General features: G+C 38.8%; 1 protein-coding gene across 1 annotated transcript in view; it reads left to right on the top strand.

Annotated features, from left to right (window-relative positions):
• The window catches only part of LOC136874887 (high mobility group protein 20A), a 137,798-nt gene that overhangs the window by 64,723 nt on the left and 54,699 nt on the right, over positions 1-18,376 (top strand). The window lies entirely within an intron of this gene.

The following is an 18,376-nucleotide window of genomic DNA, read 5'->3' as shown; positions in this document are numbered from 1 at the left end:
CTCTCTGCCTATGGCACACTGCAGCTGCACACTGCCCACATTGCACACTCTCTGATTTACCCCAGGCTGGCGATTCGCTTATATTGCCGAAGGTCGGTGGGCGTGGCTATACCTGTGGGCCTCAAGAAAATTTTATATCTTGGCCATCTTTACACCGATTGACATGAAATTTCGGCTAGCAGCGTTCATTATTCCTGCCTGCAAGGTGACGTTATTGAAATATTGATATCACATTTCGTTCATGCTGCAATGCTATGGAACACGAAAGAACCTTCTGCGTGACGTCGCTTGACCTTGGCCGGTGTTCTAGAACAGCGCGAGCTTGCTTGCAGTTCCCACAATGCCTGTGCGCTCGGCGCAAGTTTTAAATGCTTACGGCCGGGTGTTAGCGAGTTCCTCTTAATAAATGCATGAAACGTGAATGCTCGTAGGGCATTCCCGTTTCAATATATTTTAAAAGTGGAACTCATCAAATTCTTCAGATCTCAAATTTGTGTTCTCCTTTAAGAATACAGTGAAACCTCATTAGTGCGTTCCTCATTAACACGTTTCCCCACTTACCATGTCGTAAATTTGAAGTCCTGATTCTCATCGTATTAAATCTATATAAAAATTACCTCATTTATTGCGTCACAAAGTTTCGCTATTACCGCTTAGTACAATCACATTTTTCCTTGCCCTGAAAATGTTATTTGTCATCCCTTGCGAAACAAACGTGATTTCCAATTCGGGTAAGATTCGTCGCCACAGTTGCTGGATTATGGAAAAAGGCCTTAAATTCTTGAACTTCACAGAATAAGTTGCACGTTCGGGGAGCAAGCTGTTAGCCTCAGGAATGTTCAGTTTTGCTTGCTGGTTAACAGCAAAATTGCTGAATAACACAGTGAAACTATTATTTTGTGCTTGTTTTTTCCATTCCATTCAGAAGTTAGAAATTTATTTTGTTTTGAGTGATACAGTGAAGTGTAGCGAATATTTGTCACATGATACAGTAGCCTATATCTGGATTAGGAACATGTAAACATACCTATGGCATCACGAATTTTTGCTATTACTGCTTACTACGAGTAGGATCACATTTTTCCTAGCCCTGAAAATGTTATTTGTCATCCTTTGTGAGTGAAAGAAACATGATTTAAAACTCGGGTAAGAGCTGTAGTCACAGTTGTGTCATTATGGAAAAAGTGAGCCTATTTGTGCTTGTATTTCGTATTCCATTCAGAAATTAGAAATTTATTTTGTGTTGAGTGGTACAGTGAAGTTTTGTCTCATGATACTGTAGCCTATGTCTGGATTAGGGACCTAATTGTTTGAAATTGACTAGCATGGTGCATATTTGTCTGGTGATAACCTAGTTATGGATATGGAAATAGTTGTGAAATTCCTTACCAATGAAGACAAAATTAAAACTTATCAGAAAGTGGACTGGCATCCGCATCTGTAAGCGTGCAGAGGTCGCAAACTCACACCTTTGAGTTTCAACTTGACCATTCGACTTTTTTCAAAATGGCAGTCAAAGTCATTCCTCCTGATTCCTCCCAGTCGCACATGGTCGAGTGTAACCTCCCAGTGTGACCAGAAAATAATATGTAATTGTTACCGTGTTTTGGTGGATCAGCAGAGGTGAAAGAAGGTGTGGGCTGTAATGGGTCTAACTACAAGTCCGAAAGTTGAATTTAAAATTTAAATAAAGGTTATATTTTCAATAGACAACAAGGTTTAACAATTTTCACTAGGTGAAATAACAAAGAAAAATCAGGTACAATGTAACTTTACAAACGAAAGCACAAGTAAGGGGTCTTCACAAATGCTGGGCTACAAGCCCCAAAGTTTAACAATCCTTGAGCTCTCGGCTCACAACCACAAATTACCAAAGGGCAGAGAACCCCTAAATACATGGAGCACTTGCTCCCACCTCGTAATGTCAAGTCTCCTAGAGGCACCTTTCAAAATACCAGAAAGGGCTGACCCGCTCTCAATCATCCAAGCCCATTAAAGGCAATAACAGATTATTACACTTAACTGCCATCAAGGCACAACTTATAATGGAACAGGGGTACCTCGTACCCAATCTACTGGACCTCCGCAGGAAGGAAAACAAAAACGGGTTAAGTTAATGGTCCACAATACAAAACTGAATGGAGGCGAGTACTTGTACTCCTACATGAAAGCTTGTTAAAACCCAAGTGGCACTAGGCCGATTACACAGGGGCTATTCCCACACTAGGGAGGTGACTTGTATAAGAAAAATAATTTAACACATTAATGAAGAGAAGAAAATCGGTTATGAAAACGTAGTCACCTCAAATCCAAATTGAAGGGGAGCTCGAGAGGGTAAAGCACTCTCTATCCCCGATTTACAGTTAAAGTAATAAGAAAATGTTACATAAGCCGACACTAAGTTACATTTCTTAATGGTAGGATACTTTGAAAAGGTTTCGAACCCTCCCCAGGGGTTAAACTGCTGAGCAAGAAAGAAATAAAGATGTTAAAAGGCCATTACCTTCGCTAAAGAGCTGCTGCTCGAAGGAAGAGGCGCAGTCCGCCCCCTGCTATACTTCCATACACTAAGCTAGATGTTGTTGAAGTGGCGACGAGCCATGAAAATCAGCAGTTTTTAAACCCTCATGGAAGATTCGAGACCTTTCATGAATACTTAAGACACACCCTCAGGCGTTTATTGGTTGCCTAAAATTTACACATTAAAATTGGAAAAGAAGGACACTATTGGTCCAAAATTAATTAAAGAAATTCAGGATTGGCTAAGTTCAAAACTGGCAGAAAGAAAGATTAATATTGCCAACCCATAGATGAAAGAACAAAATTTAGTAAAGACCGCAACTTATGAATACAAAATATCTTCAAGAAAGTTCCTTCACTTCGCACCAGGGTGCATGATCATAGTTTGTGATAGAGACATCTGTGAGAGAATGTCCAGACTTCTTGGTCAATGAAAAACAAAACAAATCGAAATACACACAGTGACATCTTCTGAGAAACAGTTGAGTTGATTCGGTTTTTAAAGTTCAGAGTTTCTCCAGTAGAGGAGTAATTTAAGGTGGAACATTGAAATGTGCGGCGTATAGGTGTACCAACCGGTACAGTAATAACCCACTACTCTGAAATAAAAGGCTTCTACCGACATTTGTTTCAGAAAGAGTGTGATCTGCAATAATATTTAGATATTTTTATTGTCCCCCGTGCATATGTTTTCATATTTGTTGTTTGGTGTTTTTTCACACCTTTCAGTGCACTTGTTATTTTATAAGCCCCAGCAGGAAAAGTTTTCATATTTATTCTCTCATGTTTTTCACACATTTTAATACTTTTCTCTCGTCTTTAGAAATGGTAGATATAGTTTTCACTGTACACACGGATACACAATGTAAAATTCCCTCGTGTCTGAAAAAAAAAAAAATGTCTTGAGTTTTCATATCCCTCTTGGGTAGTTTTTATTTGTATATTCATTAGTATGTTTTCTCGCTTAACACATTCATTTTTGTTATCCCCTGCAGAAACATCTTAACAAGGTTTTACTGTATTTGAAATTTATGTTGAAGAACATTGGAGTGGGTATATCTAAAGAAACTAGCTTGCCGTCATCAAGAACAGTTAGAGAAGAAATTCGGAATGGGTGTGCTGAAAGAGATAGGTAGGGAAATTGCTGAATTACTTTTCTGTCTTGATAAGAAAGGCAATGCATTATGTGTTTCTTGATATTACATACTTTTTTATTATCAACGAGAATCATCAGTTATAATTTGGAAGATACTAGGCACCGACTTCATAACGTAGTTGTAAGTCTGAGGTTGATCATGGACTAAATCTTGAGGAATGAAATCTTAAATAATGACTAGACACTTGTATATAGTAATTACCATGTGATTGACATTCTGAGTTCCACATGACAGCAGTGTTACATTGTCATCACATTACTTTTGTTGCTGTTTGTCTTCACTGAACAAACACTCAAGTGTTTGTCTTCTCTATCACAAACAGCACCATTATTAATATCACAAAATTTAGAAGAGCTTGAGTTGTCGATTGAACACCATCGATAATCTCACTCTAGAGGGAAGCGAACTCATAAAAAGCATCAACCTACAGTGCCAATCATAAGCTACTTTCTCTCTCACTGTAGCTATTTACCTCAAATTCTTTAGTAGTAGTAGTAGTAATAGTAGCAGTAGTAGTAGTAGTAGTAGTAGTAGTTGTTGTTGTTTTGGATAGCTTGAACTATGGCCTGACAGGATATGTGGGAATCTGCATTTTAAGCATGGTAACACTCACCATATTTATTATTGATAAATTAAAGCATGTAGGAAGTAGATGAAACAAAAATATAAATGCAGCATCACCCTTCTTGTTTTCATTTGTTCACACTGAATCACTGTTCTGGACCACGTAACCAACACCTTCTTCATATTACTGGCATTTAGTTCTGTCTACAAAATTCTGCGTATGGAAGATCTCCAGGACACGTAAGAACACCAATTGATTATCTTGGAAACATTAACAGAAACTGCAGCAGACTGAAGTTGAACCTAATATAATTTTTTTTAATGCTTTGTTTACAAGATAATTTGTAATTTTAAAATAAAACTTCAACATAACCTAAAATAAGGTATACAGTATAGTACAGTAAAACTCAATTAAGAAGTTCCCGCATAAGAAGTTTCCCGCTTATGACGTGTAATATTCTTGGTCCCTTAATCAGTTGCATTAAGAATATGTATATTTTTCCCGTTTAAGGTGTTCTGTTGTAAATATATTTCCCGGTTAAACAGTTCAGATTTTAGAGCCCCTTGAGATATAAAACGTCCACTCACTGCAGCTCATGGTGAGAACCCTCCACTCTCCCACTCTCCACACAAGTTGCACTCTGTGTTAGACCGTTTGTGCGCTTGCGGTGGGTCTCTGGTGTCACGGAGCCTGTCCAGGCTTGCTAAGGCCATATGACCTCACGCTATGATAACACGAACACCAGATGCTCACTCTCACCTTGTGGAATCGAATCGAAACCATCAGTCAAAATTTCTGCTCCACCGTTCACATCTAGCGGAATAGAATCAAATGGGATTCTACACGGGAAACATAAGGCACTCAGTGGACGGTTTGATAAAACTTAAATGCAGTAAGTTGCATGCCACCGCAGGGTGAAGTCATTAAATGAGGTGGCCTCAACATTAATTAAAAACCGTAAAATGTATTTGTCCACAACAGAGAAGCTTCTTATGCATTACTGTTTGTTAGGAACACATGTATGACAAACATCAGGAATTCCACTTATAAAATTGTTCATGTTAAGCACTGCATAATAAACACTTAAGTACGTACATTCCAATCTATGTCAGTTATCGTACTGACATACTGTACTGTATATGGACTGCTAGATTCTGAAATTAGGTCAATAATAATTGTGAAATAAATTAAGTATAGGCCTAATCTACCACGGAATTGAATATTCTAACCTGTTTGATTTTTTATTCCCTTGCTTATTTTCTTCCAGGCATTGTCTCTTACATTGATGTTGCAATAATAATTATGGGTCTTGTCATAGGGAAAATTATGTTTTTGAACTAAACTGATAAGTTTTTCCATATCCATTATTAGTGAGGTGAGTAAACTATTATGAAACAAAAACTTCCCGACTCTGTGCAGGAAAGAGCCGTCTTACCAGCTGATACACATTATGCCGCCAAACAGCTGACCGAAAGATCCCAATCGTCTATGAAGTTGAACGAATGTTGATAACCAACTGGATGTTGGTGGGAGGGGGCCTGACACGCACACAGAGGCATTGCAATACCACATGTTGGCATAAAATTGAAAATTATTTTTACCTTTATATGAGCTAAACATTGTATTCTCATGTCGTTCGTAATTATTACATTGCATTATTGGAACGTAGCACAAGGATGAGGAGACATGAAATAAAATTCTTGTGGGGAAAGAAATTGTTTACGTTGAGATGTGCTAATGTTGCTACTGCACCTTTATCACTCACACGTAATACCCCAGATACTTTTCCATGTACTCATTCCTGCAACTTCGAACCTGCATTTCTTTTCTTCATTACCTATAGCATGAAGAGGATTAAAATGAGAAAATAAACTGAATACTGGCTTGGCCAAATCTATCAAAGAAACTATTTAAAATAACTTATGTTGGGTCCACCTTGTAAATATACTTTTAATGATTGAAAATTATTATTCTAGCATACATGTTTCAGAAACATCTCTATTAAAGAAACTATTTAAAATAGTTTTTGTTGGGTCCACCTTGTAAATACACTTTTAATGATTGAATATGATTTATTCTATCATACATGTTTCAGAAACATGTTTCATTTAAATAGCAGCAAAGCTTAAACATACAGTGGAAGTCCGATATAGCGAGTACGGCATATAATGAGAGCCCAGTTATAACGACAATGTTTGCCGGTCCCTTCAAAATTCCTATATTAGGCTGTGTATTATCCGCGCACTTTTTAGTGATAGATTTTTGTACTCGTTGGAGAAGTAAGAAGGGTTCCGTTAATACTGCCAACTGAATGGAAATGAAATCTGAATTGAATCGATAATATGATCGATCGATATGAATTTTATAAACCTTTATTATTTTAAGCAAACAACTGTGTCACACACACAATATTTAATACTATATAACATTTCCCGTTGCGAAACGTGTTCCTAGCATGAATTCTATAGTTTGGCTTTGCTGTGTAAACAACAACAGTACGAGTACTTAAAGTGTACGCCAGATGGCGCACAGCGATGATAAGCGATTCTTAGTTTGTGTTTCAAAGGTTGCCAATACGAATCTCGAAGATAACCAAAGTCGACCATTTCAGCACTAAGGTGTAAATCTATCACTAAAAAGTGCGCAGATAATATATCCTTCGGTTACAGTGAGGGCACTATCACTGACGCATCCGTTATTATGAGCAATTTTTTCCGTTACCTATATTTATGCACCCCAGCGATTATGTTGCATGTGATTACATAAAATCAGTTTCATGGTCCGTATCGCACTTCACTAGATTCACAATTAAGTATTTATTTATTTTCCACCTAGTCGATACAGTGATTGCTTAAGGCAATTTTAAAGGTCAAAAGTGGTACATGTTTCGTATATTATCAACATCTTCAGCCACATAACACTGTTTAGATGAAAAATATATAAAATTGACAAAGTAATGCTTTAGAGGAAGTGTCCTTAAAATTAACATAAGATTGACAAGATTAATTTTAAGGACACTTCCTCTAAAGCATTACTTTGTCAATTTTATATATTTTTCATCTAAACAGTGTTATGTGGCTGAAGATGTTGATAATATACGAAACATGTACCACTTTTGACCTTTAAAATTGCCTTAAGCAATCACTGTATCGACTAGGTGGAAAATAAATAAATACTTAATTGTGAATCTATGTTGCATGTGATCGATCTCCTTCGGTATCATTTCCTCATTATGTCCACTAGCAAGTTCTCTCGTCGACATTCGAAGGCGAGGTCGGAGTCGATTAGTAAAACCCGTCAACTGCTGTTCCGTAAAGAAAATTCAAAATGAAAGGACATTTTTGCGTAATAAATGCATAAATAACATGTCTGATAACAGTTGTTAACTCATTAAAAATGAAGGCTGAGGAAACAGTCGCTTATTTTAATGCTAAATACTACGATTAATTAAGAATGAAATACACCTCAAGATATGGCAGCGTGCATAATTGATTTCAGAGGTTAGTTTCTATTTTCTCGCGCCTGTTTAATTTCAGAACGGCTATTATCATGTAAATTTATAGCGAGAAGAGTATTTTCTACTGGCGCTAGAAATACCGTATGTAAGCATTCATGATAAATATAGTACGGTTAAGTTAGGTTAGGTCAGGCTGTTTGAATGTGTAGTGAGGGAGGACCTCTGCTATCATACTATAATATAGCGCTACCATAACAGTCGGGGTGGTAGCGTGTTTAGACAAAAGTACAAGTAACGATAAATAATCAGAAGTACGCAGAGGAATATGCAAAGATATATGGCGATACAGTAGAGAGCTCAGCGTACTAGAATAATAATAATAATAATAAATGATGATGAGGAGTAGTATAAATCAAGGAAAATCGCGCAGTAAGGAAGAAGCTAGGCCAATAACAATGCAAAATAGAATATATATTTAACAACCATAATTTAACAACAAGATAAATAAATGCAAGTAGAAGAAAAATCCAAAGGGTGTGCCACATTTACAAATAATTATCCAATGGTACATAAAAGGAAAGCCTGTTGAATAAATTGGAAGTGTACAATATACATCGAAACTGAACCCAGAGAGAGAAAAAGCATGAAAGGGAGGGGGAAGGGAAGTAGGATGAGTATTAGGACGGGGAAAGGATTTTCTTCACCGGGTATTGCTGAAGTTTAGTAATAGCATAGATCTAGGATGACATCTGAAAATAATTTACAATCGTCCGTAGTGCAGTGCGTGAATAGAAGCAGTCTAAGTTATGAGTTTTTAAAGGAAAGCATAACCACTTGACAGAAGAAAATATTACAGCAGGCAATAGCCCGAATGAAAGTTTTGAGTCCAAATGCAGATAAATATTATAAGTCTTGTTCACCGAGTCGCTGTAGATAGAGTCCAGATGAAATTGACATGATTACAATAAGCACAGTTTTAGTGTGTGGTCCACCACTCTGCCACAAAGCCCGACTCAACGGTGGAAAGGCGGAGAGAGCAATATATAGTAGAAAGGAAGATTCCAGAAAAAGAACGCAGGCTACAAGCCAGTGAGTTCTAGAAACATAATGTCACGTGGTTACACAGCGTGCAGGCACAGTGAAGTGCAGCGAAGATGACGTAATCAGTCAAGTAGACGACAGGTGAGTGAGGTGCATGGTGCGGCGAGAAGGAAGTAGAAGCGAGCAGCAGTAAACAAGGTAGGAATATGTAGAGTAGATTCGGTGATCGTAATAAATGAGAAAACTGAAATGTTTGCCACAAAATGCGATCGATCATCTTCGGTACAGTATAGTTTCCTCGCTGTGTGCATTTGCAAGCTCTCTCATCAAAATTTGAAGGCGATGTTAGAGTTGATTAGCCTAGTAATACCCATCGACTGGTGTTTTCTAAAGGAAATTCGAAATGAAAGAGGATAACACGTTTTCGTAATAAATGCTTAATTAACGTGGCCAATAGCAGTTGTTAACTCATTAAAAATAAAGGCTGAAGTAAACGGTTTCTTAATTTTAATGTTATATGCTGAAATTAAGTAAGAATGTGATACACCTCCAGATGTGGCAGAGTACATCACTGATTTCATAGAATAGTTTGTATTTTCTCCCGTCTAGTTAAATTTTGAAATGGCTATTCCCATGTAAATTTTAGTGAGGAGGTTATTATTTCTCTACATGCATTTGAAATGTGTCTTCACGATACACATAAGTGCGGTTAGGTTAGGTGACGCCGTTTGAAGAAGAAAACGGAAATGTTTGCCACAGAAGCCTCTGGAGTGATACCGTATTTCTCCGAATCCAAGACGACATTTTTTTCCCTCAGAATATCATGTGAAATATCAAGGGTCATCTTGCATTCGCGGCCTTGGCAACTACCGTAGTAACCATTGTGCTATCCCTCCGCGGGTGCACACAAAACTTGTTGACAATAAACGACCGTCTCTTTATTATACATCGCTAGCCCGCCGCGACAGGTTGTTCAGTGCCTATGTGTAACGTCGCTGGATCTCGGGAAATAGTCGGCTCTACACAATCATTTCTCAAATCTGCAGAATGGCATAAAAAATGCGAGCCTTCGAATTCTTAGAAAGGCCATGGCTACTCAGCAGCAGAGTTATAAAGCGTTCACTGTACCTGACGCTTAGTAAAATTAAGTTTAATAGATAGCAGGAATATTTTCGCGATGGATCGTCGTTCTGTAAAGATACGTGGAACACGTATTGCCGGCAAATTTTCAACGGGTTCTCGTCGATATTATGATGACAATTTTAAGTTAATGGTTATTAAACACTCGTAAATGTAGAATAATCGTGCAGCCGAAAGAAAATACGGCAGCAGGAATATTTTCGCGATGGATCGTCGTACTGTAAAGATACGTGGAACACGTATTGCTGGCAAATTTTCAACTGGTGCTCGTCGATATTATGATGACAGTTTTAAGTTAATGGTTATTAAACACTCGTAAATGTAGAATAATCGTGCAGCCGAAAGAAAATGCGGCATATGCCTAACTAAAGCCAATATTCGGCGTTAGCGTGAAGACAAGGAGAGATTAAAATGCGTATTGCACAAAAAAAATGGATTTGTGGTCTGCAACATGGACACTTTAAAGAAGTTGCAGATTAAATTGTGAAGTATGTGCACAAAAAACGCAAGGGCGGAATTGCCATACCACGCACAATAAACTCGTTCGTTGACCTTCAACGTCCGCGATTAGGCCTATACCAAATACAGTAGAGATAATACGCGACACTTACGGATTTAGCCTTGCTAAAATAGGAGACAATTCGACAGTGGCGCTCCTAGTGACTTGACCTGAACAAATCGCGCTAAATTCAAATATCAATGGAAATCTATATACGGAAATGGATAAATAAATTGCGTCTAGAAAGAAAGTGTTATTGAGATATTAACTTCGAAGTTGCTAAAGCAATTCTGGATAAATGAATGAAGAATTATTTAAAAGGTTATTATTCAAAGACTGAAATTAGACATATAAACAAGGTGTGAAATGGACTGCTGTGAAATGGCTTGGTCTTTCATTTATGCATTACTTTTTTTAGCTTTAGGATTCCTGCCTGAACTCTTACAGTTGGATTTGTCTTTTTTCCTCATTTAAAAACATTGTATCATCACATTAAGACATTTGTCAATAAAAATATCGGCACATTCCTTACACATATGATGCAATGAATTAACATTTAATAGCTGGACAATTTTTCTCTTAACATGAAGCCTACTAACAGAAAGAAAATCTATAAAATCCCGGCTTTAATCTGAGAAGAGGGATAAAAGAAAGAAAAGTATGAAAATGTTGTCGATAGTGATGCTATGAGGAATATTTACGTACAATTAGAGTAAAAATGTAACATACATACATAGTCGAGGATTTTTAAAGTCACTGGCCTGGAAATGATCTGAACAGATCTTATAATTCTTATATAAGCGTAACATCCCTTCTTTCTTGTACACATTATCCAAATCACTTCTGTGACATTTCAAAACCCACAGATCACACCTACAACAACGCATCAGTATTGAAGGTTAACTGCTGCACTATAGAATAAAATATGCGTATTACATTTTATGCCAGTTAAAATATGGGTCGAGCAGGTCAGAAGATTATGAAGTACTATAAAAATCTCTGTCACTGGAACAATATATATGCAAACACAATATTACTTACATGTTCTTGTCACAAGGGAACCTGAAGAACGACCGCGCATTTTTCTCTACTTTGTAATTACTGCAGCCAAACACAGCACATACCTTTCCCCTCATGTTGAGAGGAGATATCAAGTAATGACACACACTACTACTATTTATTTATGTCAACTCACTGAAAACGTATAAATAACACCAAAAACTTCACACAAAAATACACGTGCTCTTATGACAGAATCAGTACTGTTCAGGTCTATCCGCTAGAGTGACCTCCAGTAGCTGTCTCTCAATATCTCGCTCAGTGTCGTGTATTAATCTCTTCTGTATTTGCCTATACATCGCTAGCCGCTGAAGTTGGTCGAAGTCAGCAAGCGAGACGTGCGTGTAGCCAGTTATATTTGACGCTGAGTGAAAGGAACAGCTTTATAGTAAGTAAGAATATTTTCCTGATGAATCGTCGTATTGTAGAGACGCGTGAAATAGGCATTGCCAGCAAATTTTCAAGGGTTCTCTTCGATGTTATGATGCCAATTATAAGTTAATGGTTATTAAACCCGCTGAAATAGAGAATAATTGTGCAGCTCAAAAGTAATCAGTGTCTAAAAATAGTCTAAAATGTGTACTGTAAGAAGAAAGGCATTCAAATGATTTTACAAAGCACTTTTTAAGACTGATATAAATTTTTTGAAGGAAAAGGTGGGGGCGTCTTGGATTCGGAGAAATACGGTACTATCATTTTTCAGAATGAAATTAAACATACTTTCACGTAATATCAGATTTCGAACAATTATAAACAAGTAAGCCGAAGAGGGGATATTATCCGCAAAAATGCAAGTTTTGTGCAAGCTGACTGTCGTTTCATATTTATTTTAATGTGTATGAGGGTCCGTCAACTTTTTTTTTTTTACAAAAAAATCGGGTATAATGACAATCCGTTATAACGAGTAAATTTTTCGCTGTTGTGAATTCTCGGTATAACGGACTTCTACTGTACCTTTGAGCGGGACTATTGTGAAGGAGAAAGCTGAAGAAATTGTGTAAAAATTAAAGCTACCTTTTACTGCGTCGAACGGGTGGCTGGACCACTTCAAAAATCGAGCCGGCATCGTTTACAAAGCAATTTATGGCGAAGCAAAGAGTGTAAGTGCGGAGGAACGGGTACGTGGAAGGAAACATTTTTGCCTGCTAAAATAAGCAGTTACAAACCTTGCTTCGTTTTTAATCTTGATGAATTCCCACCTTTTTACCAGCTTATCCCGGATAAGTCTCTAGTTTTGAAGGGAGAATCTTGCCACGGGGGAAAATTAAAGTGCGAGTTACGGTACTGGTTGGTGCTAAAATGGAAGGAACTAAAAAACTACCTCTACTGATGATAGGGAAGTCTAGGAAGCCATGTTGTTTCAAAAATGTCAGGACTTTACCGTGCAAGTACACCAGCAACAAGTCAGTTTGCATGACAAGTTCCCTGTTTGAAGAGTATATGCAGGCGTTAGATGCCAAAATGGGGAGCCGAAACAGGAAGATTATGGTGTTTATGGACCACTGTCATGCTCATACCAAGGAGTGGCCCCATCTAAGGAACATCAAGGTAGAAGTTTTTCCACCGAATTCTACATTGGTACTACAGCCCATGGACCAAAGAAGCATTAAGGTATTGAAAAATGAAATTGCGTATGGCTTTTAGTGCCAGGAGATCCCAGGACGGGTTCGGCTCACCAGGTGCAGGTCTTTTGATTTGATGCCTGTAGGCGACCTGCATGTCGTGAAGAGGATGAAATGATGATGAAGACAACACATACAACCAGCCCCCATGCCAGGAAAATTAACCAATGATGGTTAAAATTCCCGACCCTGTCGGGAATCAAAACCGGGACCCCTGTGACCAAAGGCCAGCACGCTAACCATGTAGCCATGGAGCAGAACATTAAGGTATTGAAGCAGGGATACCGAAAATCAGTTGTGCGCCGTATGCTGCAACACGTGGGAGCTGGCAAACCCATCTACAAAACCATCTCTTTTGGACACAATGCATTTCATTGCCTCATCATGGATTCAGTGGAGCCTGTAATAATAGCAGATTGCTTCAAGAAAGCAGGCTTCGGTGGTGGTACAACAGTATTGTTATGGAAGTTGGTGATGAAGAGCCAGAGTGCTGAAAAACTATACAGAAGAAGATGGAGATTACCAGTAGTTTCAACGACTTCACTGCCATTGATGATAATTATGGTAATCACTTGCGAGGAGCAGAGCATCGATGAGATCTGCAAGAAAATTCGGGCAGGAGATTGAAGAAGAAGAAGAAGCAGAAGAAGAAGAAGAAGAGGAGGAGGAGAATTTCCCAAGACCATCTTGCAGTGAGGCAAGCATCTGCCTTGAAAAACTGAGGCGGTTTATGGAAGGTTCAGCCAGTGTGCCTCAGAATACATGGAAGGCAATGTGGAGAGGTTTATACTTTAAAAAAAAATGCAGTAAAAACCTGAAACAGTCAACCCTGGAAATTTCTTTTCCAAGTAGGAGCCTAGACTTTTGTATTTGGAAATTTATTTAATGTCTAATGCAGTGCATCTCTTGTGCAAGGTTTTATATAATATGTTCCCTTCTCGTACCAAGTATTTTAAATTATAATACAGTATGTTCAATTATTTTACTTTATCTCTAAAAATACATGCCATGATGATCAAATTTTTATACTGTGGCTTTCTTTTAGCAGCCTGTATATATTGGCCTATTTTGGTATTGTTCACAGACAAGGAAATCTGTTGGCTGTGTGTTTCACATGTATTTCAAAGTACAGAATAAGTTTCGGGCATTACCCTTTTTAAGAAGTTTCCTGCTTAGTGTGTTTTTTTTTTTTTTTTTTTAACTTCTTAACAGAGTTTCATCGTATGTAATAGCATATATTAATATTAACCTACAGCACCCTCTGTGGATCATTGGTAGAGTGTCGGCCTCTGGATCCCAAAATTGCGAGTTCAAACCTGACAGAGAGAGTTGGAAATTTGAAGGGCAGGAAAAAATCCTTTCGGCTCTCCATGTTGTACAGTGTCTCTATGTAAAAGACCTGTGATGACACATTTGGTGTTTACCTGACAAAATTAATGAAAAGTGCTCAGCCCAAAGGCTGGTTGATCCTCGACAGCTCTGCCATCAGCTGTTGTAGATAATCTAGCCATCACGGAAGATCATCATCATCATCATAGGCATTTATTCGTCAATGAATATATAGTCAATAAATACAATGTCATTTGGACATATTAATTGTATCATCTCAGATGGCTGAACAGTCTGATTCTGGATGCACAGATTTTATTGCAGTGACAGTACACACTAGTTGTTGCAGCAGATGGTTGTGCAAGAACACCATCCCTCGCATTTGCTCGTTCTTTCCTGTGGTTCCTCCTCTCAGCTTCTAATCTTCTCCTATCTTGTTCTACATGTTCAACTCCCTTGTATACAATTCTACGCCATTTGGGCCTATCCTCGGCTGTAGTTTCCCAGTTGATCGTATCGATTTAACACCTTTTGTGATTACACTTTAGAACATCCTTTAATCGTTTAAACTGCCCTCCATGGTTATGCAGGCTATTCTTTAGTTGGGAGTACATGATTTTCTTTGGGAGGCGTGTATCTGGAATGTGGACGATATGGCCAGCCCCAGCGTAGCTGATGCCTGACTATCTTTGTCCCCATGCTTGTAGTATGAAGAGGCATATCAAAGAAACGAGTGGTGAGGGAGTTTTTCCGTTTCTTTCCTCATTGAACCCGAAGCCTCTGTTATATATCAGTTTGCCAAGCCCACTGAAATGCACACACCAGCCAACCCTCTGAGTGACATTTTCACTCCATTCATAAAAGGGACGGGTTTTACAAGGAATGGCATTACTTGCATCACTCATACCTAAGTCACTTTCACGTTGTCGCTGAGACTTGTCAGTGAAAGTAATAAATTTGTTCTAGCCCATATTAGAAGACAATGCTCTGTAAACACTAGGTCTCACTAGGAAAGACAACAATTTTGGCCACAGATCACCCAGTATAGTTATAGTTTCTCTGTCATCCAATAACATAAAACAATATATTGAAACTGACATGCAGGCAGTGTAAGTCCATCAAATCAGAATGCCTCCACATGTTAGCTGAGGCCTTACAATAGCCGGCCATACACAGAAAGGAATTCTGACAGGCGAGGTCTTTTGTGACGCATACCGACAGGCTAGGGCTGCTCGTTAGTGAGCAAGGTCAGTTTGAGGCGTTATCCGCTACAGACCAGATCTGTTGTCAGCACCTCAACGGAAAGACCTCGCCTCACAGATCAAGCCTCCTGTAAGGAAAGCATGGAGTGGACAAAGGCACTGCTAGGGAAATTTATTGAAAGTACAAAGAGCGGCTGTGTCTCTGACAATTAAAACATGAGGTGTCGCAATCAAGCGTTCTTCAGTATCCTCCTTTCCTCCTTCTTCAGCTTAGAAGCTACAATATCCACAGTAAATACGCTTTCAACTAGACTGTTCTCCAGTAAGAGCTACGCAAAACAAGTCATTTTTTACTAGTGGCTTACGTCGCACCAACACAGATAAGTCTTATAACGACGATGGGGTAGGGAAAGGCTAGGAGTTGGAAGGAAGCGGCTGTTGCCTTAATTAAGGCACAGCCCATAGCATTTACCTGGTGTGAAAATAGGAAACCACGGAAAACCATTTTCAGGGCCGCCGACAGTGGGATTCGAACCCACTATCTCCCGGATGCAAGCTCACAGCTGCGCGCCCCTAACCGCACGGCCAACTCGCCCGGTAAACAAGTCCATTATGTATGTGTTGTGTATGTTTGGTATTCAGTTCGAAGGCTGGTCTGATCCTCCACAGTTATGCCAACAGCTGTCATAGATAGCCTAGGCATCACTGGAAGAAGCGTACTAGGGAAATGAGGAGTGAGATAGCTTCCCGTTGCTTTCCTCGCCGAGCCAGAAGTTGCTCGCATATCAGTCTGCCAAACCCACTAAAATGCACGCACCAGCTGACCCTATGCGTGATATTTTCATACCATTCATAACAGGGACTGGCTGCATAAGGAATGGTATCACTAGCATCGCTCGTACCTCAGTCACTTTCATATTGTCAAAGCCAAGGATAAGACTGAGAAGGATCAAACATTTAACGTAATAATGAGAAAAATCCATTCATGCTTACTTTTTTGTTGCTAGCTGCTTTACGTCGCACCGACACAGATAGGTTTTATGGCGACGATAGGATAGGAAAGGCGTATGAGTTCGAAGGAAGTGGCCGTGGCCTTAATTAAGGTACAGCCCCAGTATTTGCCTGGTGAGAAAATGGGAAACCACGGAAAACCATCTTCAAGACTGCCGACAGTGGGATTCGAACCCACTATCTCCCGAATGTAAGCTCACAGCCGTGTGCCACTGACCGCACGGCCAACTCGCCCGGTACATACTTACCTAACATCATATCATAATCGCTGTTGTCCATTCGCAAGTAATTCTTGTAATCATCCGGTTCATTTTCTCTCAGGTGTTGTATCAGACTCATGTGACTAAAGCTGTCTCGCTGTCCTATCCATGATTTCATCTACTTCGATCGATTTTTTTGTTTGCATGATTTAACATATAGCAAAATGCACATTCCAACAGCCGCAACAGCATTTTTTTCCCCTCTGGACACCGTCTGCTTCGATGTCCATCGCACAGTTCTAAGTACGGCAGACCCGACCGGCAAGGATTTCAAACTAGTTTGAAAGGCCAGCGGATGAGGCTTGGCCTGCTGAGAACAAAGGGATCATTCCATTAACGAGAGGGTCTGGAATGTTGACAGATTATGTTGCACAACACGACAGGCTTGGTGTCACAGTTGATGGTGAGCAGCGGGCCGGGTCTCTGAAGGTCACGCCTGGCAGGCGGTCTGTCGGATCTGGCCCCAAAGGCGAGGCCTGCCAAAGAATCTGTCCGTGTATGGCCAGCTAATGATTGTTTTATTATTATTATTATTATTATTATTATTATTATTATTATTATTATTATTATTATTATTATTATTATTATTATTATTATTAATCAGCAATATGTTGTTGTTATTTTCTATTGGTAGATTTTGGATTTATTCCATTGATCTTCTTGGCATCTCAATACAGCTTTGACAGGTTGTTCTGTTGTTGTCAAGTGGAGTCAGATTTTGGCATATCAGGAAGCATGTGTTATCCATTGTAGAATGGGATTAGAAAATAATTAACAACAAACAGTATGTTAGGGAAAGTTATTTTTTCTTCAGAAAAGGTGAGTACTAAATTTCCAGTCAGTTCTTCCATCTATCCATTTTTTGAAAATTGGTCACTCAGAATAAAATTTGCCATTTCTTCTGCATTGCTGTTATACTTTTAATTGTATTGCATGCTAAGGTTTCTCATATTTCAAAGTCACACGGTTTGCAGTTACTGTTCTATGACCTTATTTTATAACCAATGAAATCAAACCAAGTGCTTTATCCAAATCTAGATGTTGGTTACCTAATCAGTGCTCCCGGCTAGGCGAGGGACTACTGATCAGGCATCCTGAGTCAGAGTTTACTTACAGTAGGATGGGCAGTTCCTTTCTGTTCCTTCTCTAGCCAACAGTTTATGGCTATCCATCAAAGTTCCAACTGTTGAAACTCTAGTTGACTTTCAGATAAGCCATCATATATTTTCAGCATAAACCAGGAAAAAGAAATTTGTAGTAAAGAACAAATCATACCAAAAGTTAGTAAATTGAAGAGAAAAAAATAACTTGAAAGCATTTACATCCTGGTTTCTGTTGATGACATCTGAGAATTTTTGTGTGTCGTCACCATCATTTGCCCTTATCCAGCTTCTGTCAGGTTTGGGCATTTATGTTCCTTTTCCACTTTTCATCATTCTTCTTCCATAAATCTCTTCATTTCCAGGCTCCTTTTTCTTATACTGGTCTTGATCAAGTCTGTCTTGCTCTGAATC

Source organism: Anabrus simplex, chromosome 5, assembly GCF_040414725.1.
Source record: "Anabrus simplex isolate iqAnaSimp1 chromosome 5, ASM4041472v1, whole genome shotgun sequence".
NCBI lineage: Eukaryota > Metazoa > Arthropoda > Insecta > Orthoptera > Tettigoniidae > Anabrus > Anabrus simplex.
This window is presented reverse-complemented; position numbering and strand designations above follow the sequence as displayed.